Source organism: Neopsephotus bourkii, unplaced genomic scaffold (assembly GCF_033783945.1).
Source record: "Neopsephotus bourkii isolate Nb327-2 ecotype Australia unplaced genomic scaffold, CSIRO-AGI_Nbou_v1 NB_1027, whole genome shotgun sequence".
Classification (NCBI taxonomy): domain Eukaryota; kingdom Metazoa; phylum Chordata; class Aves; order Psittaciformes; family Psittacidae; genus Neopsephotus; species Neopsephotus bourkii.
In genome coordinates this window covers 1117047-1141553 of record NW_026901516.1, presented here as the reverse complement: position 1 = coordinate 1141553, position 24507 = coordinate 1117047, and the positions used below count along the sequence as shown (strand labels likewise).

The 24507-nt window shown below is 44.2% G+C and overlaps 1 long non-coding RNA gene across 1 annotated transcript in view; it reads right to left on the bottom strand.

Moving 5' to 3' along the window:
- Nucleotides 1-14940, bottom strand: part of LOC133216114 (uncharacterized) — a 37275-nt gene extending 22335 nt beyond the window's left edge. Inside the window, exons 1-2 of the long non-coding RNA XR_009726559.1 lie at nt 14911-14940; nt 14274-14394 (exon numbers count right to left, since the gene is read on the bottom strand). This is a non-coding gene — a long non-coding RNA (uncharacterized LOC133216114). The remainder of the gene's footprint in view (nt 1-14273; nt 14395-14910) is intronic.
- Between the last annotated feature and the right edge of the window lie 9567 nt (nt 14941-24507).

The following is a 24507-nucleotide window of genomic DNA, read 5'->3' as shown; positions in this document are numbered from 1 at the left end:
TTGACAACAGTCTTGGTGAGAAGGCTGATGTTCAGCCTCAGCCAATGATCGTTCCAGTGGAGGGGACACAGCCTCAGGCCATAACTTCCTTCTCCTCTGGTTCCACATAGTCTCTTAGAGAAGAAATATTGCGTCCTACAAGACCTTCCCCTGACATTCTGTTAACCTGTTACCCGGGCTTGGTTGAAGACCAACTTCATGTCCAAGAAGAGAAATAGCTCAGCAGCCAGAGGGGTGTCTGTTCTCTGCAAAACACTGCATGGAAATATTTGACTTAACCTGACCCACAAATTGAAAGAGCATCCTGAAAACAAAAGCTGGAACTAAAAATATGCAATCCCATTGATGCAATGTTTTTCTGTCTGTACAGGAGAAATTGCTTGCATCCTGAGCTTTCGCTTTTTGGATTGGGATAATTTGTTCACATAGGTAGGGGAAGGAGAGTGTGCATGTAAGAGAATTGTCTCCCCTTCCTTTCCTTTTTTTTTTTTTTTGGTGGATAAACATAAATGGCAGCTGAGGAACCGAAGGAAGGACATGTGTGTGACTATGTCTATTGGCAGAGATTACTGACACATTGCAGAGCTGGTTCAGATCAGTTCAGTCCCTGGTATGAACTGACTTCTCCACCAACTGGGACAGGACAGTACCCCAACTGTGGAAGCATTACCTCCACTAAGGTTCAGATCATTAGGAACAACTCTTAAAAAGACCACAGAAATACCTGCTCTAAACCACGAAACACAATTCTCTGGTGTACGTAGGCAGCGTTCCTTCCTAAGTAAGTGCTTGATCAGAAGCACATCAGAGAGTAAACTGCCGACAAAAATATCACAGGCATTGGATGCATGGGGAAAGGGCATCTCAAAGGGGTTTTGTTAATAGCTGACCAACTCCTGTATAGCTGAAATGATACTGGTGCCTTTTTATTGATGTGGGAGTAAGAACAGGATGTGATTTTAGGATGATCTGGCCTCCCAGTCCTAGTAAATGTTGCAGCAGCATAGGAGAAGGCATAGAGGCAGTTAGAGGCTGAAAGTGTGTTAAAATACCATTCAGACAGAAGTAACTGGATAATAAAAGCTAGCAAAGTAGCATAAAGAAACAAGATCCAAACAATACTGTATGAAAACAGTATTGAAACCTGACAAGATGTTTCTCTTAAGATATTAATAACTGAATATTAATCAAGAAGAAACATCTTAATAGGACGGTCCAAGGAAATTTAAGCCAGTACAAAATATTTAATCATTCATGATGAAATGTTGTTAGGAACAGGGAAGTTAAATTGGCAGATGCTGCAGTGAGGAGCTGTAGGGGAGATAAGCCTTACAGACCATTTTTCCTGGGGTATGGGGTTGGGCAAGGGCCCCCACTCTGTATGTGAGTGACCAGGGAGCAGTGAGTGCTTTCTGAATTGCATATTCAGCTAAGCCCCTGCAAGGTGAAGGACTTAAGTACCTCAGCAGGTCAAGCAGGACCAGCCAGAGTAGAGGATGGAACTTTGTGTGCCTAGAAATGCTGATGAACAAGCTTTCAGGCAAACCTTCACCCATCCATCCCCCACGCCACGCTCCCCATCTGTCCCTGAGTTATTCACATCCAACAATGCAAAAAGGCTGTTTGGCTGTGGCTCAGCAGATTACCACTACATTTAATAGCTGTCTTTGGTATGACGCTGTTTGCCTTATCTCCTCTCTCCTTTGATTTGGCCTTTGAACACTAATCCACCTTCTAGCGCAGCCTGCACCCTGCTTCTTGATCTTTGTTTGCCATGAATGCATACGGCTCCAAGGATTTTAGGAGCAGTGTCTTTGCTGCTTGGGTCCATGCTGCTGCAGCACTGAAGACCTGTGGATCTGCTAGCTCCCATAGCTTAGGCCTGGGTTCACCCATTAAATGAGTCAAAGTTTTCTTTCCAAGAGCCAGGTTCTGGCTTTAAGCTTTTATTTAGACCCTTTTTCTTTTTCTTTTCTTTTTTTTTTTCAATTTTTATGTGTTTTTATGTATGTGTATGTATTTGCAATAGACAAATTTCAGGCAGTGCAGTACCTGAAAACACTAGACAGTGTGAAAGTCTTTCCATGTATACCCCCAGCACATATTGTATTTGCTCTCCCTTCCTTCGCACATGCACACACACACACTGGAGCAGAGTTCAATAGCCCAGTCCTACCGGCCTTTAAAGTGACTTGGCCTCTTTTAAGCCTTTAAACAAAATTTGTGTGTGCATGTGTGTGGTTGTTGGGTTTTTTTCGTCTTTACCCCACTTCTTAGGAAGGAAAGCAAACGTTTCTGGCACTCCACTGCTGGATTGCTTGCATAGTTGCTCGAGGAAAAAGAATTATAAAAGATGTTTGGCATAGTTTTCATTCAAAAAGGAATCCAGTGCCAGATCCAAGCATTGAAAACAAATGTGTAGCTTAACTGTCATTTACTCCCAGATCATGGGAACCGCTGCCTGGTTTTCCCAATGAGCTAACATGCTCTCCCGCAGTATATGAAGCACACTGACTTGACCAGCTTGGTGCAGCTTGAACATCACAGCTGCGCCTCCAGGTGACAGCCTGGGTGCTGATTCAGTGGAGCCACATTTTCACTGCCATCCCTGCCACTGAGCTGTCACACATATCTCAGGCTCGTGAGAAATTCTCCCATTGCGTTTTGCTGCACTGTGACCAGACAATGTGTATTTGTCCTAATAATGTGAAGAGTGCTCCTGGTCGATGACACTGGTGGAGCATCATCTTGGTGTGCAGGCATTTGTCTGACCTATCATTTTCGAGGTGACATAAGTGATGGGAAACCCCTAATGTCACTCAAATCTGCACCTCCTTGTGGTGCACAGGTGCTTTCACAGGGGGTCTGAGCTTTGCTGCCATCACCCCTGGTCCCAAGCAGCTCCCTTGTTAGGGAGGGACACCCCAATCCTGTGTGGCATCCTCCTCCCTGAGGTCTTCCCCAGCTCCTCAGCATAGCACATTTCATGGTGGAGGGGGGAGCTCACCCCAGCCTGCCCTGGAGGGGCAATGAAAGACGATCTGAAACCGTCATGAAGTGACACTTTCTCCGTCTTTACCTACAAGCCGTGGCCAGGATCAGCTCAAAGCTCAGATCCTCAGGGTTACCTGCATGCATCATGCCATGTTGCCATGGTCCCACAGCGGCATCACTCCCTGGGGTACAGAGGCACCTGGCCAGGTGCACCCTGAAGTTCAGTGTCTGTCCACTGCACTCAAATCAAGGAGAGCTGCTCTGGATTTCACCAGCGTTAAGTCCGTGAGACACGCATGTACTCCTCTGGCAGCCGCCAGCTCTGCTGTAATGCCCAGCTTTTATTGGCTATGTGCGGCACGCGGCAAGGACCTGAGCTCTTATCCAAGGGCAGTGAAGCAGGAGCTAGCTTTAGAGACGTGGTGATAAAATAGAAAATTATGTACAAAGTAAAAGGGTCAGACCCCTAATCTGAAGTGCTCTAGTCAGCTTGCCGTGCTGGGTGTTCCTCCTGGACGGGAGATAACCCCCTTTCCAAACAGTTTGGGAGAAGTTCAGCAGAAAGGAAAAAAGAAACCTAACAAAAAAATCAAAACCCTAAAAAAAAAAAATCCCAGCCCACAAAAACAGATCAGAGTCAGCGATTCCAGAAAGCAGCTCTTAGTCTGTCTGTTCCAGTCTGAAATAAAGTCATCCCTCTTAATTCCCAGCGCATATTGTTCCTACCAAAGAGCAAAACCTTAGGAGGAAATCACATCAGTGAAGAGAACGCCAGCTCCTTTGTACTATTTTTCAACCCTGCCTTGGGAGCCAATAATCTGTCATCCCTTGAATAAACAAGCACCTTATCGTATCACAAACATTTATTTAACCCTTTTCTCCTGAGCTTTTACCAGCCAAGTAAAGTGGCTGGGGGGGTGGGGGGGTAGCCCTATCCCTAGACTGCTCTGGCAGAAAGGACAAATTTCCTGTGTATTACACCCAATCTGTAAAGTGTCAGGCCGCCCTTCTTCAGACTCCATGAAAAGCAGCAGCTTGAATCCCTGCATTCCACATCGCACAATCAAATTTTCCTGTCCCCCTCATCCCTCCTCCGGTACATTAACACCTCCTTCCCTGGAGACGTACCCTCAGTTCCATCCGAAGGTCCATCCGAATGGAGCCAGATGTAATTTCTGGAGGGTGGGGGTGGGGAGGTGGCAAGGGAGAGTGTTTACATTTCTTCTTTTAACAAGAGACTGTGATGAACAGAGCTTTTGATTCCAAGTTGCCAAGGTTGGGGTTTTTTTTGTAGAGATATTCTTTGACTCTGACATCATCAGAAAATGGAATCAGCAAAGTATGTGCATTTCCTCAGCTCCCACAATATCCATTTTCTCTCAGTGGATGTTTCTTGTTTTTCTTTTCCAGTGTTGCTCCCACACAATGGGGCCAATTTTTGTTCAGGACAAAGAAAATATAAACAGAGCATGGATTTGGAATATGAGCAAGGTCTCCAAGCTTACAGAAATCTTCAGCCATGGGGGAGGGCTACATTATGTTAACCGCCTGCCAATAAAGCCTGGCTATCCAAGCACTGGCCAGTATCTCCAGTTGCTCTGCTGGTGCCTCCAGAAGGCTGCAAATACCGATGGCTAAGACTGGTGCTACAAGTTAAGTCCTTGATTTAGACTCAGTGGAGCCTCTGAGCACCTGAAGGGCATGCCTTGCAGGTGAGTCCAGCTGACCTGACCATGTGGGCAGGTGAAGCTTTTTCTCCTCACCACAGTAAGGTATCATAAATACCGAGTTCACCAGACAAAGTCCAGCCATCAGAGGAGAATGGCCGCACACAGAACAGTCAGTCACTGGAGAGTCAAACTGGCCTTCCCATGGTACTTGGCATGTTAGCCTCCTAGAAGCTTGTGAATTAATATGTGACATTAAAAAACAAAATTACTCCCCTCACCGAATCATCTTCTGGCTTAAAAAAAAAGATTAGTATCTAGTGTTCAGTTATGGAATTAAAGCTGCTCTTCTAAACAGCTTGGGAAGCCCATGCTTTAAAAGGCAGCTATTATTCTAGCCAAATTAGCTAAGTCTGCTGCTTGTGGGTAAACCACAGCATGTGAAAGTGTCCCCTCATACAGCTCCACAAGTGACTTGCTCATGCTGGTCTGAACGTCAGCCAGTCCCTAGAAGAGAAAGGCAGCTCACTGTGGGCTACCAGAGATCAGTTCTGCTGCATTCACCCTGGGACAGGGGCTGGAGCAGGTCCCCAGAAGCATCTGCACTTCCATGGGAGAATCTCCATGACAGCAAGTCACCCAGGTCTGCACACATGATGGCACAGTGCTGTGACAAGCTGATTTACACTACAAGATTTGATTTATGATGGGTGATATAAACCAACTGCAATAAGGGCCTCATATCTCCAGGCTCACTGACTGCAGCTCAGAAGCTGCTGGGAAATGCCCTGTGAAACATTTATCTAGATAAAATAATGTTCAGCCGTCAGCAGATAAACTTCATTGACAACCTCTGAATCCACAGCTTGACAGACCTTGTACTGAGCAGCAGAAACACAGGCTGGCTTGTTAAAAGTCTGAAGTCTACAGACAAACCCTGCCCCCACTGAAATGACTAGGACTGTGGTTAACTTGGTCTATTATGGGTGTTCTCTGGTCTTACAACCTTGTCTTCTGAGGCCAACAGGCTGGGATAAGAACTGACCCAAGGGAAAAGGAATAAACGTAACAACAGGGAAAAAGAAATAAATGTATCAACAACTCAACTTCCAAAGGCTGCTTTTATTAACAATATTAAAATGGTGTCTTTTAGCTCTTCCTGTCCCATAATGAAGAGCATGAGAATGAATTATTTGCAAGTTCTCATTTTGCTTGACATGGGTTGATCCAGATGCTTCCACTTTTTAGCAAAATCAGTACCCCTGCAGATAACCAAGACCCAGAGGTGCCCACAGCAAAGAACAGAGCAAGTGAAAGCCTCATTTGGATGAAGCTGGCTGACTGTCCGTGGGATGCATGAGCATCCCATGGATGCCCAGCAACTCCAAGACTGGGCTCTGTGGCATCATGGCAGCATTTGCATCCATCACCATTTTTGAGTCAGCTGGCCTGAATATCTGGTTGGCAAATGCAAACATGGAGAGGAATTCTGAAAAAGAAATATCCTGTGAGGTCACCAGATGACACGAAAAGGCAGTCCTAAAGAAAAGAAAGCAAGCAAGCCTAGGATAAAGTGAAGATTTGGACCAGGAGCATCAATTGCAGACAGAAGTTGCAGAAAGGCTGGGTGGGTTCTGCTGATGAAATGCTGGCAATTTAAAGGAGTAATATACTTTTTTTCATAGGAAGCTGCTCAGCTCTCAAAACTCCAGGGTGGCTCATGATCACTAAACCCTGCAACAGAAGCAGTTTCAGAGCCAAATCCATCCTTAGCAAAACACAAATTAAATCAACCTTATACTCTAAGACATGAAGTCAGCACTTATCAGAGGCTGAAGAGACACATTGGCTTCTCAAAGTCCTTCCCCCACCTGCAGCAGGGAGAAGGTTTTGATGTTAAAAGGAAGGCAGGGACAAGCGCCTGGCTGGCGGGCTGCGGTTTTGCTTCCATTCTCACAGCCGTGCCTGCAGAGCCCCACAATATACAGCACGGAGCTGGCTCCTTGTAACCATGGGGAGAAAGGATAAATGGATTATTTTGGAGTGATATGCACATAGAACTCATGCCACTGGAGAATGCAGCCAGGCTATTTTTAATATACTGCTTCATTTTGCACCTGCTACCATTACAGAGTTGTTTTTGTTTCCATTAGAGCCACTTGTCTTGAGGAGTTTATAACTCCTATGAAGTGTGTAGTTCTGGCCTGGATCTTCATCCTTGGTCGGGAACAAAGATTTTTATCATTTAAAAACAGAAGAAGGTTAGCATGGCAGCATTAAGAGTATGTGAAAGGGTGTTTTGAATAATTTCACAGGGTTTTCATAATTTCAATTCCTGAAGGACAGTTTAATATAGCCTCTTTTATTCATTCCTAAATGGAGCAACACAGGCTACAAGAACCTGTCCCTAAGGAGCTTGCAAAACCAAAATTGCATGCAGAATCATTCTCAAGTACTTAATCAGCCACAATATTGCAATAAAATTATGAAATAAGAGATAAGAAACCTCGGCCCTTTTTCCCACTCCCACCACGCAGAGAGCCAAGTGGAGCTCAGCAGCTCTTTGAGAGGTTGGAGGCTGGTGCCTGGTGCGGAGCTGCGCTGCCTTAGATCACACACTCCCAAATACCATCCCCAGGGAGGAAGCTCTCACTTCAGCAGCCTGACAGAGCCCACAAAGGAAGCCAGTGTAGAAACACCACATTGTCTGCTGCTTGCCCTCTGCCACCTTCTGTGACAAACACCTAAAGTGTTTTGTTTAAACTGTGCTCATGTTGCAGCACAATCCCACTGAGAACAACTGTGGGCACACCAAAGTCCCTAACACGTGAATATCTGCAGCCTATTGTGGTATCTCCCTGCGTAATGACAAGGCAAGTGCTCTGCAAATGCTGCCTTTGGCTCAGTCCTGTGCCGTAGGTGATCCCCATTTGGACAACAACCATCTGAGCATAGCGGTGCTCTCTCCACAAAGCAGAGACAGCAGTAAGAGGATTATTTGCAGGAATTTTCTTCCTGCCATAGGAAGCTGATGCCCTGGCAGTCTGCTAAATGGCTTTGATGCATGGCGTGCTTTGCTAAGCCAGCAATGAAAAGTGTGTGGGCAATGGCCAGCACCCACAAGGCACCAGCAGTGCTGTAGAGCACCACCAAGCCTGTTGGGTATCTGTGCTTTTCAGGGTAGGCTCCCCAGAGGCCCTCTCAGCCTCACCCCTCACAACACTGTCCCACTCAAGACCATCTGCCTGTTCTCCTTACCATGTCCAAGCTGTTGACCAGGTTATTTTGCAGTCAGGATAATAATGGGGAAGGTCTCATATATCACCTCCATTATTAATAGTCCCTATGAAGTCTCCCTGTCCCACACATTCTTGTGTAAAGCCAGGAACCAGGGCAGGCATGAAGTGGGGTAGCAGTTTGCTCAGCCCTGTACCAGCAGCCTTCAGGAGAGAATTTCATCCCAGGTTCCCATGAAAATAAGATCTGGGGATGATTTTTGCCCTGTGTGGCCTAGGAGAAGTCAGAAATAACAGTGCAAAACCTCAGTTCCAAAAATATTCAAGACAACTGGCCCCATGTCTTCATAAATCAAGCCAAATCCCTAAATCCAAAGCATTCTGAATTAAAGTCATGGTTTGGGTCCTTTATCTATATTCATTTGGACAATAAAAATGCATAACCCCCCCCCAATATTACTCCCATTAATTAAGGCTCCTAGACCAAATTTATTTCAACAGCCCTTGCACATTTTCTCCTTGGCTTTCTGCAAATTCCTGACCAGTGACTTTGCCAGCAGCCAACTTGCCTGGAACAGAAGCGTGAGTGCTTAGCCATCTAATTGCAACAATTTCTGTCAGGAAATCACAATTAATTATGTGGGCAATTGCAAGTTTGCACACATTCAGAGTTTGCAAACGTTTCATCCAAATCACGTTCAACCTAATGAGATGCCACGGGCGCCAGCCAAGGGGGGCTGCAGGCTCCGCTCCTGCTGTATCCTAGTAAGGGAATCCTCACACTGCAGCAGTCCCACTGGGAGGATCAGACTCGGGCCACTGAGTCCTTCTTATCACGGCTGCCTGCCAAATTCTTCTTAGGAATAAGTGTCACTTTGTGGTACCTCTATTTTCCTTACCAATAAAATAATAATTTGGCAGTTCTTGAGATGATGATAGTAAATCAGTGTATGACAGCAAAGGTTACCAATAAATTCAACCTATTTATCAAACCACATCACTCAGCTATGTTAGCTGCAAGCAGACGTAGGCTACTGTGCTCTTAAAGTAGTTTGCCTCCGAAAACAAAGTAGGTAATATTCTCAGGAAAACGGGGAAACATGACCTCTCTTCATCCCAGGAGAGAACTACTGGAGGCTGACCTGCCTCTGATGTATTAGCATTGCATGTCAGGGCTGAGCCACAGCCACCAGGCCTTGTATACCAGTGTGACCATCTCCTGGACTAGCTACAGTGCATGTAAGCAAAAACAGGCATCCTCCCCACTCTTTCTAGTACAACAAGTTTTTCACCCCCCTGACATCATCTGTTGCCCAGTGCCCTGAGGTATTCAGAGCCTTTCAGAGTTTCAGGGGCAAGTCAGTATGGAGGGCAGAGAGTCCTGCCCATAGGCTGACCAAAAGCACCTCACAAGTTGGCACTAGCAGCCAGTTTCACTGCTGTGCTACTGAAGGACTGCAAGGATGAGCATCCTTTATCTCCATCTCCTATGACGGTCTTTATCGCCATCTCCTATGATGGTCTTTATCTCCATCTCCTATGATGGTCTTCATCTCCTTTTGGTCCTGCAGTGACATCCACCTGATGAACCCCTATCCCCACTGTGAAATCATGGCACCATGATGAAGATCCTATTAGAAGTAAAACCTACAGTCTAAATTACAAGTGCAAATCATCCCCTCTGTATGAGTTTTACAATGTAGGAAAGCAATATTTCCCTTGAACTTGGGGTTACAATTTTAACACACATCCCCCTCTTCCGTTTATATCCTTTTTCACTTCTTGCATTTTCCCACTGTATTGCAGTGCTTTTCAAAGAAGGAACTAATAGGTTATCTCAAGAACAGACCACAGACTTGAAATCTGCCCTCTGTTTTCACAGAAAAGAAAAGTTTTTCAGGAGGATAATCATATTCGGAAATGATGTGACTGAATGTTATCAGGTCGTCACGGTGATTGCAGTCTTTTAAAAAATGTCTGTATTGTGGCTCACTAATGAGCAATATATTAACTAAACCAAACAGTATTTGTCTTTTCAAGTATTATTCATATGCCCTACTGAATTAAATCGCTCTTTTTTCTGGGGTTTTTGTTGGTTTTTTTTTTACTTCTGCTAGTGGAATACTGTTCTTTGTCTTATAAACACTGGAACTGGATTCAGGCAATAAACAAGAGCAGAGATAACTTTGTCACCTTTGCTATATTTCATACCACTGTGTCAAGCTGAGCCTCACATTAACCAGTTTGCGGTAGTAGATACTGAGGATCACATTGCCAGCAAAATTACTTGCATAAGGTAGAACTTCAGACCTGTAGTTTCTGGCACTGGAAATGTTGTCAGTCTCAATTCCAGTGTAAAACCCATCATATACCCCACCGGTGTCAAAGTTTACATTTGTGTGACATGCAGAAGACAAGCTAGACTGCTGAAGCAATGCACAACCTGAAGCAATGCGCAAGTCCTGCTGGTTCTGAGTTTGACCCACCACTACTAGCTCAAGCCTTTAAAATTCACCTTCCAAGTCACCTAGACTCCTGTGGTGCCTGAGGGAGCTTTCCTTGTCCTAAGGGCATGGAAATGATAGAGATTAAAGTGCCTGTTAGCACTCACGTACTTGTCAAGGCATGGTCTGCGTTTCAGAAACTTTGGACTTTAGCGTTCTCCCAACCAGTATACTAAAACCTCTCCCAGAATGAATATCCCACAACTCCAGAGGACACAGTTTGATAGGGGAGAAGACATATGAAGATACCCTAAAAGAAGCAGTGAAAACTCCTGGGAATGTGGAGGTCTTTCAACACTGAAACTGTGCCATCCCAGGCTCAGACTTCATAGAGAACTTCACTACCCTCTGAGCACCCTAAAAATGCTTCAGTGACACTGGAAGTAGCTCCAATTGATGCAGAGGATAGGACAGAGCTGAGCCCTGTCCAGGTGGCCATCAATCATAAATCACACCTTTGCAAGACAATTTCAGGTGGTACTCTGTTATTTTTCTAAAACGAAAACTGTGTTTATGTTCCTGATTCTTTTGATACAAGCTAAGATGAAAATCCTGACTCCTTCTGTCTTCCCTGGAGCCTGTTTCTGCCCCCGATTTGCAGGAAATCCATGATTTTGGCTACATCTCCTCCCAAAGCACATTTGTCAGTAGGGGATGAGGAAGCTGAAAGCATCTTATTCAAATGTTTCAGGTCGTCTGGGGAAGAGATGACATTATCACACGCATTTAGCCCTTGTATTACGTGCTCTTCCTCCGCAGTACACACTGAAGTCCCATTGGCATCCCATTAGTTCTTCAAGCCTGCTAGAGGAAGACCACATTAACTGGAATATAACTGAATTAGTTAAGCCTTCCCAGGCATTTTGCAACTTTTGTTTGTAGGGTTGTTTAATATCATGACTCACTCTATTTTCGTTCAGTGAGTAATATTTGGTACTTTCACGTGTTCTCTTTTTCTAACATGCGCAGCCTTGTAACATGCCTTTTGAACACAGAATCTCTCTTGTTTCAAATTTGCTCTACTTAGAATTTAAACACACAAACACTGCTGTTGAAAACTCATCATTAATTAATTATGCCTAACTACTCTCCACATAGGTTTTGTGTGTCAAAATAGTTGTTCTGGCTCTCCCCCACCCCACCATATTTCCCCTTCTTCCCTCCACCACTGCAAGGCTATATTTAGTTGGAGATTCAGGTTGATCTGCAACTCCCGCTGCAAATTCCTTTCCATCAGCAACTGCAGCCAGAAGGTCTGAATAAGGGAAAGGTTTGAACTTCAAGAGGCTTCCTGTTTCCCTGGATTTTCAGGTTTGCTACTGTTTGTGGAGTGAGGCTGGTACTAGACTCTGCAGACTAAGTGGCTGCTAACTCATCCCTGTTCTGGCACTGGCATCAGACTCGGGTGCAAAACATTGTCTGGTTGATGGCCCTTCCAGAAATATAGGCAGTGAAAGCAAGGAAAGCATGTCTGATCCTGAAATATTTCCAGAGCAAGGTGTCGGTGAGGATAATGCTGACAGGACTGGCAATCTCTCCAAGAAGGAGAATGAAGTAGAGGAGAGCAGTCTGTAAATCACTGTGGAGGAAAGTGCAGCATGGGGAGAGCTCTGTGTGTAGAGGACTGAAACACTCAGACCTGCTTCAAATGCAGATGGGGAAAACATAAAGAAAAATATTATATACTTATGTGAGGTTTTCTCTCAGCTTTCCAACAGTTCTTCTTCCATAATGCCTCACCTTGGTCATGCCCTACTCTGCAAACTCCTTCTCCCTGAGCTTTAACCTAAAGTGAAAAGAAGCAGTAAGATGCAGCTTTTGCTTCTTTCAGGGCTCTCAGTGCAGAGCCTGTGTCCTTTAAGAGCAGCCCAGCCTGGGATGAGACCTTGCCTGGGGGCTTTGGAGACCAGGGTTCAACCACCTCCTAACCACAAATACCATGGGCAGATCCCGAGACCTGGAAAATGCACTCCTTCTATTCACCTACCTCCTAGGCATGTTGAGAGGATAAAAGTTTAAAGCTCAAGTATTATGGTCCTGGGAAGCAAGTATTACTGGAGATTAGTAGGGTTTGCTACCTTATTCCTCTTCAGACTCTAAGATTTCCATTTTGCTAACTATTTCACACAGTTCATGTTCATGTTTTTACCCACTGTTGAACTCTCAAGAAATAACCAGTCTGGATACTTTCAGTTTCAGCTGCATTTTAACACTTTAACGTTTCTTAAAATGAAGCCAAACACTTGCCTACCTAGTTTAGATGATGTCAGTGTATGTGTAAAATGAACACGATAAAGAGCGTAGTCTGGAGTGTATCCAATAGCTGATTTTTTTTGTCAACCAAGAGAAACAAGTGACTGTATAACAAAGTTATCCCTAGAAGAAGAATCAAGGCTGAAACACAGCAAAAAGATCAGATGCACTTGTAAAACATCAGATATTAAATTCTCGTCAATAATTATAATAATTACAATTATCTCTAAGCCTGAACAAAAGATGGATGATGTTGATAAAGTCTGATGGAATTCAGTAGGCTCAAGAACACGTTTTACATTTATAACTTTTTTGCCCTTGCTTAACATTTGTAGGCTTGAGGCCAAACTTTTCAAGTGTTTATCACAAGAAGCCAAATCTTCTATTAATGTCTCCAAAGAACATCCACACTGCTGGCCCAAAGAGCTCACTTGCCATAGGCCCAAGCATGAAGGGCCATTTGAAATGATGACTCCAAGGGTCAAACCTACCTCTTATTTCCACAGGGCTGCATCTGGCTTCCATCTCTCAATATTTTCTGCTTTCTCTCTCAGTACTTCTGTTGTCTCTTATCATTTTCCTATTTTGGGTCACCTGAAGTTGTATAATCTATAGTTTATACCTCAACCATGTGGAGTGGTGTTGCCACAGATACACACACATAAATCAATATATACGGAACATGCTTTTTGCCATCACATTCATTTTACTAAACAAGCAGTTTTGATAGAGTTCTTCTGTTTATAATTATATACTTCCAAATATCAAACAATATTTTGTCAAATGTCTCATAACTGTAACAAGTATAGCTAATTGAGATTGCTCTTGTTCTTGCCCCAGACTTCCTGTGTTAGCAGAATATATTTATAGCAGCTACGTAATAAGTGCACTGTGCTGACTGAAATGTTGGATGTGTTTCAGTTATTGTTTATGTTTTACTATTTCTTCTTTCTTCATAAATTAGAGACTCTGGAAAGTGTTGGGGGTTCAGCCTGAGGCAGTTAAGGTAACTTCCTAATGTTAATCTCTCTTTTTATTATGTCAATATCCACTCTTCGGGTTAATAGACCTAGTAGCAGTGACAGGCCCTTCCCAAAACGATGGAGCCAAACACTTTCAAACCATCGATAAATTTGGTCCTGGTTCAAAATTCACAGCTTGGACTTATCTTCATAATGAACTGAACCAACACCCAAGATACAAACAGCCTTAAACTCAGATCCCAGATAAGGATGCCATGTGCAAATTCTTCCCTCAAAGCTCAGACTCATGATCTTTTCAGAAAGGGGGTTTCCTAATTTTAGATGCTACTGCCTATCTCTTCTTTGGGTGTGAGGTTACCATGTCCTCAGCTGAGCCAAGCGAATGGACTTAGTGAGCTAATCAGCCTCAGTGCAAAGTCAGCGAAGTCACTGAGGTGCTGCAGAAGGTGAATTGAGCCACACTGGTGGCTCTGCTGGGATGTGATTTCCATTGGCACAATCAGACCCTGCTGTGATAACGATAACCCCTGGTGCAGGGACAGTGGATAATGGCTTCTTTAGCTGCTTCAGCTAGACCTGCAAGAGCACCTCTGCCTCCAGCCCTCCGTGGTGCTCAAAACTAAGCCATCGACTTACACCAAAGCAGAATGTTGTCCCGCCTGCAACTGACAGGGGGCTGATTGACAAAGCCCAGTCTATTTGTATCCCAGTATATTTGCATGATTCCTTCGTGGATACTTTTTACATGAGTCAGCTTCTGCAAAAGGAAAAACACTGGTTTCACCAAAAAAATACAAAGGTTTGTTTTCAATACCATAAAATGTCTCTCAACTTAATTATTTCTGAAAAGCTCAGACATATGCATAAAGGGCCTAATAAGGAGCTGCTGTAGCTGGCATGTCCCTGGGACCACTCTTTATTTACAATAAAGCAAATAGGATCAGGATTTGACCTGATGGCATAACTGCTAGCATTCCTGTAAATTCCAGTTGCAATTCCTCTTTCACATGTAACTTTGCTTTTCCCAAAGAAGCCTGTCTGGTGTTTTATTTTTATGTTTGGGCAGACTGGAGTGTTGTCTCTGGCTTCGTGAGGAATGCCGAGGTGGAACAGACAGAACATCAGCTCTAGGGGGAAAAGAAATGGCTATTGCTTTGGCATAAGCCTCCTGCCTTTCGTCAGCTAATGTCCTACCTCTGGTAGAGAGGCATTTTTTCCCACCCACTTTGGTCTTGATGGAAACTAAAGGAAAACAAAATAGATTGGTATATACCTGGTCTGCAGATCATCGTGTCCTTCCCCGACTTAGTAAATGTTTCTTTAATAGGCTTAGTTAGCCCCTCTCACCTTTCAGCACTTCAGGAATGACTCTTTGAAGAGAGCCATGTACAGAGATTTAGTTGACATTTAATGACACTAGGCTCTGCAGTCTCCAAAATATGACTGATGTCACTTGTTATGTTCCCTTGGGTCCCTGGGGACAAAGTCACTCTTACCCTGAAGCATGCATTGACAATCTCAAGATAACACTCCTTTGACAGAGTCAGGGGCCCTGTTCCAGGGTCTAATGTAATCTCTAGAAAGTTTCCAATCTGGGCATTGTTTGTTATTTATATTTCATATCTGGGGTTTGTGTTTGTCTTGCTGTGATTTTACTATGAAAGCTGCTAATAAGAACAAAAATTCATTCCTTTTTCTGCCAACGGGTGTGCTGTCAAGTCTACGTCTAGATGGAAGAAATCTCATTCAAGGTGAACAAATTCAAGTGAACTGAGGTAAATAATCACAACCTGTGTTCTTATTCTGCAAACAAAGCCACTGGCACTGAGACTGGTGCTGAGGTGTGAATGAAAATGAACCTTACTGTAACTAAATTCATCTATTAAGCCCGTCTTCTTGGGTAGATACCCTTCACAGCTCCAGGTTTGTAAGCAGAGCAAGATACTTTTTGGTTCATTCCTTAGCAGTGGAGAATGGGATGTCTTAGCGCTTTATTTGGATGGCTTATCCATGACTTAATTGTGTTTCCTTTGCCCAGACACAAGGCAGGGGCGAGCTGCTGGTGTCCTCTCTCACAGTGATGCTTTGATGCCAGCTCCTCCTGTTGGAGGGCTTGTTAAGATGCTCCCGTCTCAGACTCCCCTCTTCGCGGGGACCCAAGGGAGCGGAGGCCCTGGGGGTACGGCGGGACCCGTGTCGCGGTGCCCACCCGCGGCGGGCGCGGCGGGCACACGAGGGCGCTCGCCGCAGGGCTGAGCCCGGGCGCCGGCCGGCATTGCCCGGCATTGCTTCTCCCTCCCTGGGCTTCTGCCTTCTCTGGGCTTCTCCCTCTCTGGGCTTTTCCTTTCCCTGGACGTCTCCCTTCCCTGGGTTTCTCCTTTCCCTGGACTTCCCCCTGGACCTGACATGCACGATCTTTTTTCTATTGCCGACTTAAGTATTATTTCTCAAGAGGAGTGAAATAATAGTGCATCTCTTGCAGAGCAAAGGCTAAACCAACTGATAAAATTCAGCTGCTGCTATCTGGGATACACGCAGCTGAAAGTGCCAAAACAATCCTGACCTCCCTTCCTGCATGCGCACACCAAAGTGTTCCACGAGGAACCCAGCACTCAGTAAAGCAGGGCTGGCACTGGGGGAAAGAAGGGGAAGTGCAATGAGGAAGCAGTGCTTCAACAACTAGTCCATGTTTCCTGCTTTAGTGCTCTCTTTTAAATATTAATTTAATCATCAAGGTTAATAATTTATGGGTGGCAGCCAGAACTTGAAGAAGGAAGGGTTTTATTCTTTTTTATTCTGCTCTGCCTTTGGTGAAACTGCAGGTTTGTAACTGCCCTCCTCTGTCCTGCTGTCCTCTGGGTAGCATCACAGCCTGAGTGCTCCCCTGTGGAAGTACAGTGTTGAGCTTTGGTTCATAGAATCATATCATCATAGAATGGTTTGGGTTAGAAGAGACCTTGAAGATCAGGTAGTTCCATGGTCATGGTTCCCTGCCATGGTCAGGGACTCTTTCCACTAGACAAGGCTGCTTTCAGACCTCTCACCAAAACACCAGAGAGCAGTTGAAGGTCATTGAGAGCCCACTGAGCAGAAATCTGAAATCCTCTTGCTTTGTATGATTTTTTTTCAGACAAAGAAAGTAATGGAGCAGCCTGGGATATAGAGGGAGGGGGACGCATGGAAAAGCAAGACATTGAACAACGTGTATCCCTGCTGCTACCTTAAGACACTGCTAGGTTAAAATTGGTTCTGTGTTGTAATATTTTAAATTACCTTATTTTCTGTCTGTTGTACATAAGCCTAAGGTCTGCCTATGTCAGGTTCTCCAGGTAATATGAAGTAGCACTGACAGACTGGGGGCAAAGGCAGTATTAGAAACAGTTCTTGAGTGTGCTGCCTGAGGTGCTCAGGTGGGCTACTGCAAGACAGGTTATTTGAGGCATTTGCTGTGGGGGGACCACAACATCATATTATCAGACATCCCCCAAGATGAGTATCAGTCATACCTGGGCATGGTAATAAAGGCTTCCTGTATGAACATGAACTTCTCTTCAACCCCCATGAGATTTTGGGGAAAGACAGGGGCAACTTGTTCCTGCCACCTTTATTTCCTTGGGTACTCATCAGATCCAGGCAGTAACTAGGGCTGCAGGCAAGGGGAGGCCTCTGCCCTACCATTTGCTCAGGGTCAGGTTAATGTTTCCATATGTTGGGTCTACATCATGTGGGCATATATGTTGTACTGGGATGTAGGTCTGGGCAGGCATCCATTGAGAATCTTAGCCCTCCCTGCCACTGGACCTGGAAAAGTTGATCACTGCACATTTAGTGTCACATCAGGTGCAAAAAGTAAGGTGTGTGCATTGGATGACATGACAGCAAATGCAATTGGTGCAGATTCATGGGCACTACACAGTCTCTCCTGCTTACCCTTGAGTCTGGAAGCAGTGCCTGGTGCCCCTGTGTAATAAAAGGGGGCACACACATATGCAATAAAGAGTTTCCAGAACAGACTTGAGTGTGCACCTAAGCAAAGAGTGAAGTGAAGCAAAAAGCAGGTCTTGACGCAGTGGTATGAGTTACTTGGTCAGAGATGGCACCTTCTCCATCTTTAATTCCTGAGGCTGAAATCCTCCTGAAGACTAAGCCTGGTCTACCGCTTGCGTAGGACATCCCTATTTTCCACCCTGTGAACTGGAACAGGAGGAGATGGGATAGCTACTATGAATGGATGCACTGGCTGAAAATACAGAAAACACCAGAAATTTCCTAGAGGTTTTTACGTGATGGCTTTTGCATGAAGGTGCCTTTGTGTCACCTGAAATGAAGCAAGACGTCACTGACACAACCTGCTTGGGCTTGTGCAAAGTATTTGACACTGTCCTGCATGGCATCTTTGTCTCTAAACTGGAGAGGCATGCATTTGACAGATGGACCATTTGGTGGATAAGGAATTGGCTGAATGGTTGCATTCAGAGTTGCAGTCAACAGCTGAATGACCAAGTGGAGACCAGTGACAAGTGGTGCTCCTCACAGGTCAGTATTGGGATTGGTGCTGTTTAATGTCTTGTCAGCAACATGGACAGCAAAAAGCAAAGCTCCAGGGAGACCTTATAGCAGCTTTTCCAGTACCTAAAGGAAACCTACAAGAAATCTGGAGAGGGACTTCTTGTAAGAGTAAGTAGTGATAGGACAGAGGGAAATTACTTAAACTGAAAGAGGGGAGATTCAGATTAGATATTAAGAAAAATATCTTTACTATGAGGATGTTGAGAAATTGGAATATTTAGCCCAGAGAAGTTGTGATTCTCCATCCCTGGCAGTGTTCAAGGCCAGGTTGGACAGGGCTTTGAGCAACCTGGTCTAGTGGAAGGTGTCCCTGCCCATTCCAGGGGGTTTGGAACTGGGTGACCCTTAAGGTATCTTCCAACCCAAACCATTCTATGAAGACATGTGACATAAGGGGCATGAAGGTACCTAAGGGATCTGGACATCTGCAGGGTTTGACAGCAGCTGGAACGCAGCAGTCTCTCGGTTCACCAAGGTATTGTCCATAGGTACTGAAAAGGCAGGTAGGAGTTACCTTTGCAGCTCTAGGCTTTACCTTCACAAGTAAGGACTCCAGTGATAACCCTGTCACGGGAACAGCTCATCTCCACTTACAGCAAGCGTGTGTGCCTAGCACGACTTGATTTTTGTGATTGTCATGGCTATCTATTCTCTGTCATTTCACGAGCACTAGTTTTGTATCTCCTCTCTTTCCAAAGCACCCAGGCTCAGCGTCTGGAGCTGATATTGCAATGCATATAGCTGGCCATCAGTAGATGAAAGTACCTCTGTTTTCTATACATGTTAGACCTTTGGGTGTATAGGATGGGCAGAAAATCTGGGGAAAGGAAATTTAATAATAGTTTGAAGAAAAATGATTTCCCAGTACAAATATAGTTGGGCTTTTTTTTTCACAAGGAATTCAGGGCTGCCTCTCCCAGAGATGAATGCATAAACTGTGAACATTCTTTCACTTGCCTATTGCCACATCAAAGAGGCAGTGGGAATGAATTCCCAGTCTAGTTCAAGTTAAATTAAAGTACATTCCAGTAAGGTGTCTCTGAGTGTACTTTTTATTTCCAAGTTACAGTGTTCCCACTGTTACTGGAAAGACACCTCACTTGTAAATAAAAGGATTCCCAGCCTTGCTCCATTGCTTTCTACAGACACATCTGCCAGGGGTTGCATTTCTGTCAGGAACACCCCTCTTATTACACTCTGTGGTTGTTGCATAAGGAATCTATTACTCATAGCATGTTGATCTTAGAAGGATTCTTCACATTTTCTGGTAAACACAGCACATCATTCTTGTATGATCCTGAAATTAATGTTTGTAAATTGTTTGGGAGATAAACCAAGCTGTCATTTTTAGGTGCTGTCATGATAATAATCCATAGTGTCAAAACACTGTCAATCTCTCATCATGTACAAAAGGAAACTATGCAATAGTATTGATATAACACTCTTTGTTGAGTGGACCACCACCTACCTTGAGAGTTCCCAAAGGGGGGCCTTTGAAAAATACCTTTTAACATTCAGTTTTTAATGATGTTTTATGTGCCAGGAGGATTTATACCTAGGGCTGAACCAACAGAGTGATCACGCTGTCCTCATTGCCACATCTAGAACAAGACAGCAAGCTGTGTTGGTTAATCTCAAAGCCATACATTTATTCAGGATATTAAAATTTAGTGAGGTCATGATCAGTCACCATCACTCACGCTGAAAGGAAGAAATAGGATACTGAAGGGCTTGAAGTCAGTAACAGAGAGCTGCTGGTTGCTGGTTTCTGTGTGCAAAGTCTACCATATGCCAAGAGGGATGTGCAGTCTGTGAAGTGAGGAGATGCAGGACTCACTTCATCCTTGGAGATTCACCCAGGACTCAAGCAGTCAGCACATCTGGACTTCACAGTGACTCTGAAGTTGACCCTATATCATGTTGGCCTAGTCTGAGCTAATCAAGGTCTGGTCCTACTGGGGGGAATGCCATCAGGAGTGGCATTACCCCTTATATAAAAAGATTTTCTCCTTTCCTGGTGTTTACCTCATGCATTTATATGCAAATGTCTCCCCTCTCAGACTTTCTCCTGCTGGGCTAAGTAAGCTCATTAAGTCTTCCTTCTAAATAAATATTCTCTATTTCCTGATTGCCCTCCTTGCCTTCTTTTGCCTTCCTTACTTTGAGTTCATCTTTCTGGCCCAGGAGACGAAACATGTAGAAAGGATTTTTCATTGAAGTCCTACAAATGCTCTGTTCAATAGCATTAATATTTTACTATCTCAACTTGAAATATGTCCCCAGCTGCAATTTAGATGGACAGTTGATATTTTCACTTCTCCATTGCAATCTCAATGCACAGTCAGCCCAGAAAATCTACCAATATGGACACTACAGCTGCTCACATACCCTTTGTCTTGATGCACAGGCTTTATGCAGATCTGAGACTTTCCAAAATTTCGTCTTAATCCTGGATGCAGCTTGGCATGATTCAAAAGTTAGTACAGGATAGGTGAATATGGGTAATTTTCCATCTTGAGATGAAAATAAATTGTTATGCCTGGAAATGATGCGGATACAAATTCTAGAGGCCTCTGAAAAGCTGTGTTTGTCAGTAACTCTGCAGGTAGCATTTCTTCCCCTCACACAAGTACACGGCCGGGCCACTAGATCCTTCAAAAGGCAGATATTAACATCCAGACTCAAAGCAGGCTCAAAGCTGGCAAGATGGATTCCCTGTCAGGAGTATCCGTTCAGTGTGAGTTCTTCAGGGGCAAATGGTGGAGATACCATGTACAGACTTGCTGAGAATTGCTCATGGCTTCAGCATGCACCAGTACTGAAAGGTGAGGACAGATGTGAAAGAGCATCTTAAACTGACCTAGGCTCTGTTAAGCAAAGCCTGCTTCGAAGTGTTGACTACCTACTGTAAAATGGCTTACTCAAATTGTTAGCAGCTGAAACCACACTGAGGGTCTTCATAATCTGATGTCCAAAAGACTCAGTGGCACTAGAAGTATCATGCTACTGAATTTCTGGATATGCAAAGAAGGATCTTTCATAGACTGGAGAATCAGAGACTATGCAGTGAGACTGGTGGATGATAGAACCTGGTAATTTCTGATCTTTGTAAGGGTAAATCCCAGGAACTGATTTCTAGCACATACACGTACTTTATTTTCTCACATCCATTCATTTTTAATCCATCATTTTCAGTCTTGAAAACTCAGAAGTAAAATTGCCTCATGAAACATCATTAAAACAGTCCCCTAGGTACTGCATTTGAAAGGCAGCCCTTATACGCACTTTGAGCGTAATCATAAATTCAGTGGACAGCTGGTGCTGAAGATACAGAAGTCCTGCTTCCCTTTCTGTTCTCTCAGAGGAGAAGCATAGGAGCATTGGAGGAAGGGAGGTGAGCAGAATACCAGGAAGGCTTCCATAAACGTCTGAAACTCTCATCTTACTGCAGGAAAGTCATTGCTCGTGGGCACACTGAAAACAACTAAAACGTTGGTATCTCATCTTTTTGCTTTGTTTTCCACATTGTAGAATTACCTATGAAATTGCAGCCATGGGCCCAGGTAGCCAGTGTATGGCAAGAGGAAAAGGTAGTGAGTACTTCTGTGTACTGTCCCCTGCAGCAAGCAAATCCTTCCAGGTGTTAACTCTCTAGTGAATGGAGGACTGACCTGAATTTGTCCCACAGTCACTTTCTAAATATACAGTGTTGACAAGATTTTATTTTCAGTGTCTTATCTATGAGTAATTCATTTTCTGTGTCTTGGAAAAAGCATATTATTAATAGGCAACAATAGTGCACGAGTGAATCATAGGGCACCAGACTAGAGCCAAGTTTGGTCTATCAGCAGTCTAGTCTCTGCTTGTAGTTTCTGCTCTACCCCAACATAGTCATGTGGGCAGAGGTATGACTGAAAGAGCAATGCTGACAGCTAGCTAAGGGACACTGAAAGGTGTCAGCTGTAGAAGTGGTGAGGGTAGACTTTAGCAGGAGCCAAAGCTTGAGATACCCACTTGCTTTTCATTCTTGTTGCTGTCTGTAGCCTGGGTCCACTCCATGTCACTGCATTTTGCTGGGCTTAGCAGCAGCTGAGGTCAAGACATGAGGTGAAGGACTAGGCTATAAAGCCTGGCTGTTTTAGAAAAGAGTAAGTCCAGCCCCAACATATCAAGCAGATTTGGGCTCTCTTTTTTGCATACTTTGGAATTTATTGGTTTGTCAGCATAATCTTGGAGACTCAGAATGTCAAGTGTGGTTGAATCTGATGTTGGGGATGAGCTTAGAAATACAACAAGCTAACATGACAGACATGCTCTGGCAGTTTATTTTGTCAGGAAACAAATAGCTGGCGTAAATCCATAAAAGTATGTATCCTCCAAATAGGGATGACTTTCAGAATAATATGAGGATATTTCATTCTAATGCATTTTTAATCATTGGACATTGAAGCCTTGGCAAACGGAAGACTGTTTGCCTGACAAAACTACCAGGTCTGTGACATCAGCAGGACCAAAGATATTGAATGAACTGGTCTATCAAAACACATTTATGGAGTCATGAATAACATGCTATATATTATTTGGCAGACTGAGAAGTAGAGTACAGAACCGAGGGGGAGTGTTAGCTTTTGGGGAAAATAAACCAATGAGCAGGAGCCAGTAGAGACCTCCATATGTAAGATAAGATAAATTCAGTCTCAGGAGCAAGAAGTGTAGCCAGTTGGGAACCCAAGCAAGAGTTTAGGACTCAGCAGGGAATAACTACATTAGGAACTATGCAGAAGGAATTTTAGATCCAGAAAACTTTGGAAGACCCCCATCAAAGCAAGGGGGAGTCATCATATTTCAGATTCAAGATGGGAGCCTGAATCATGATGTAGTTTTAAGCCTGAAGGGGAAGCAGCTGAACCAAGGAGGAATTTCAAATTTCCTGTTAAGTGAATAGCTAACCAAATGCTAAGCTCCAGGAGTCCTGAGGATTTTTCAAAATCTCTGATTTCTTTGGTTTAGGGTTCATTTGGTATTTAAGGTCCCGGAACCATAACTTCAGCTCATTGTAAGGTGCTAAACCCAGGTTTCTTCAAGTATTCTTCTTCATGTTTTTCAAGTAAGCATCATGACTACAGAGTGGGACAGAGCCATGAGTGTGTGCCTCGTGATACTTTCTGTCATTCAGAGGTAGTAGCCCTGACATTGAGACAGGAGTTGCAGGTGAATGAAAAATACCAGTTTTCCAAAGGCATGCTAAAAAAAAAAGGATGGGTGCATTTGAGTCATCAGGGAGCTGAAATTCCAGGTCAGGAAAAAGAAGAGCCCTTTGGGAATTCCAGATTTGGGGTCAGAACTGCATGAACCGTGGTGTGTTGTTGGGAATTTCTAGCTCAGCAAACTGTCTGGAGCCTGCAGGGAGTATCAGGGCCAGCAGCAGAGAGGGAGTGAGGAGAGCATGAGTCATCTGGGACTGCAGACAGGAGAGGGCAGCTGCCAAGTGAGTGGGTGCCCTTTGGGAGGTCTGCATTTTGCAGGTCTCCCACAGCTGAAGTCAGCGGTGCTTGGTACAAGCAAGAGCACTTTCCTGTGCCTGAACGCTAATATTTCCCAGAAACACAATGGAAACCACACAGAAAAGCTGCCCACCTTGCCAGCTATCAAGGCCTCATCCTGCAAACGTTTATAGGGAAGACAGTATTTACTGAGGCCACAGGGATTAATAAAGCTACTCCCTTGTCCCTTGGAGGTGAGGTGTCCCAGCAAACCACATCCATTCCTTATGGACTCTGCTGGCTTTATGGTTGTTTGTGTTGAGAGATAAATGTTCCCCATCTCTTCTGTGCTCAAAGATGCTTGTGATCATCTGGAACAACTCCATCCATTAAAGATGGCATAAGAAGCCTCAGCTTTGAATATTCTTCCCTTGTTCTCTGTTTTAATACTTGATTATCTTTGCCTGGCCATCAGCATGATAACAGTATACCAATTTATTCAGTAAATATTTTTTCATCTTCCCAAAGAGCACTCATTATTTATGGCTAGCAAGAAAACCTTTGCCTCCAACGGCAGAAGGAGAATGTCTCTTTGTTTAATTACCATGTATAGTTAGCTGCATGGTGATTGGAATAAAATAATTCACTTTCTATTCCCAGAAGAGTCTTCCTAAGTGCCTTGGGATGCGAGGGGGAGGCTGGCAGATGAGCGTAATCTCAAGAAGCACACTGTAGTGGAATCCAGCACTAGGAGCCAGATGGCAAGTTTGCACTGAATAGCACATTTTTTTTTAATAGCTGTGAAAGTTCTCTGTCTG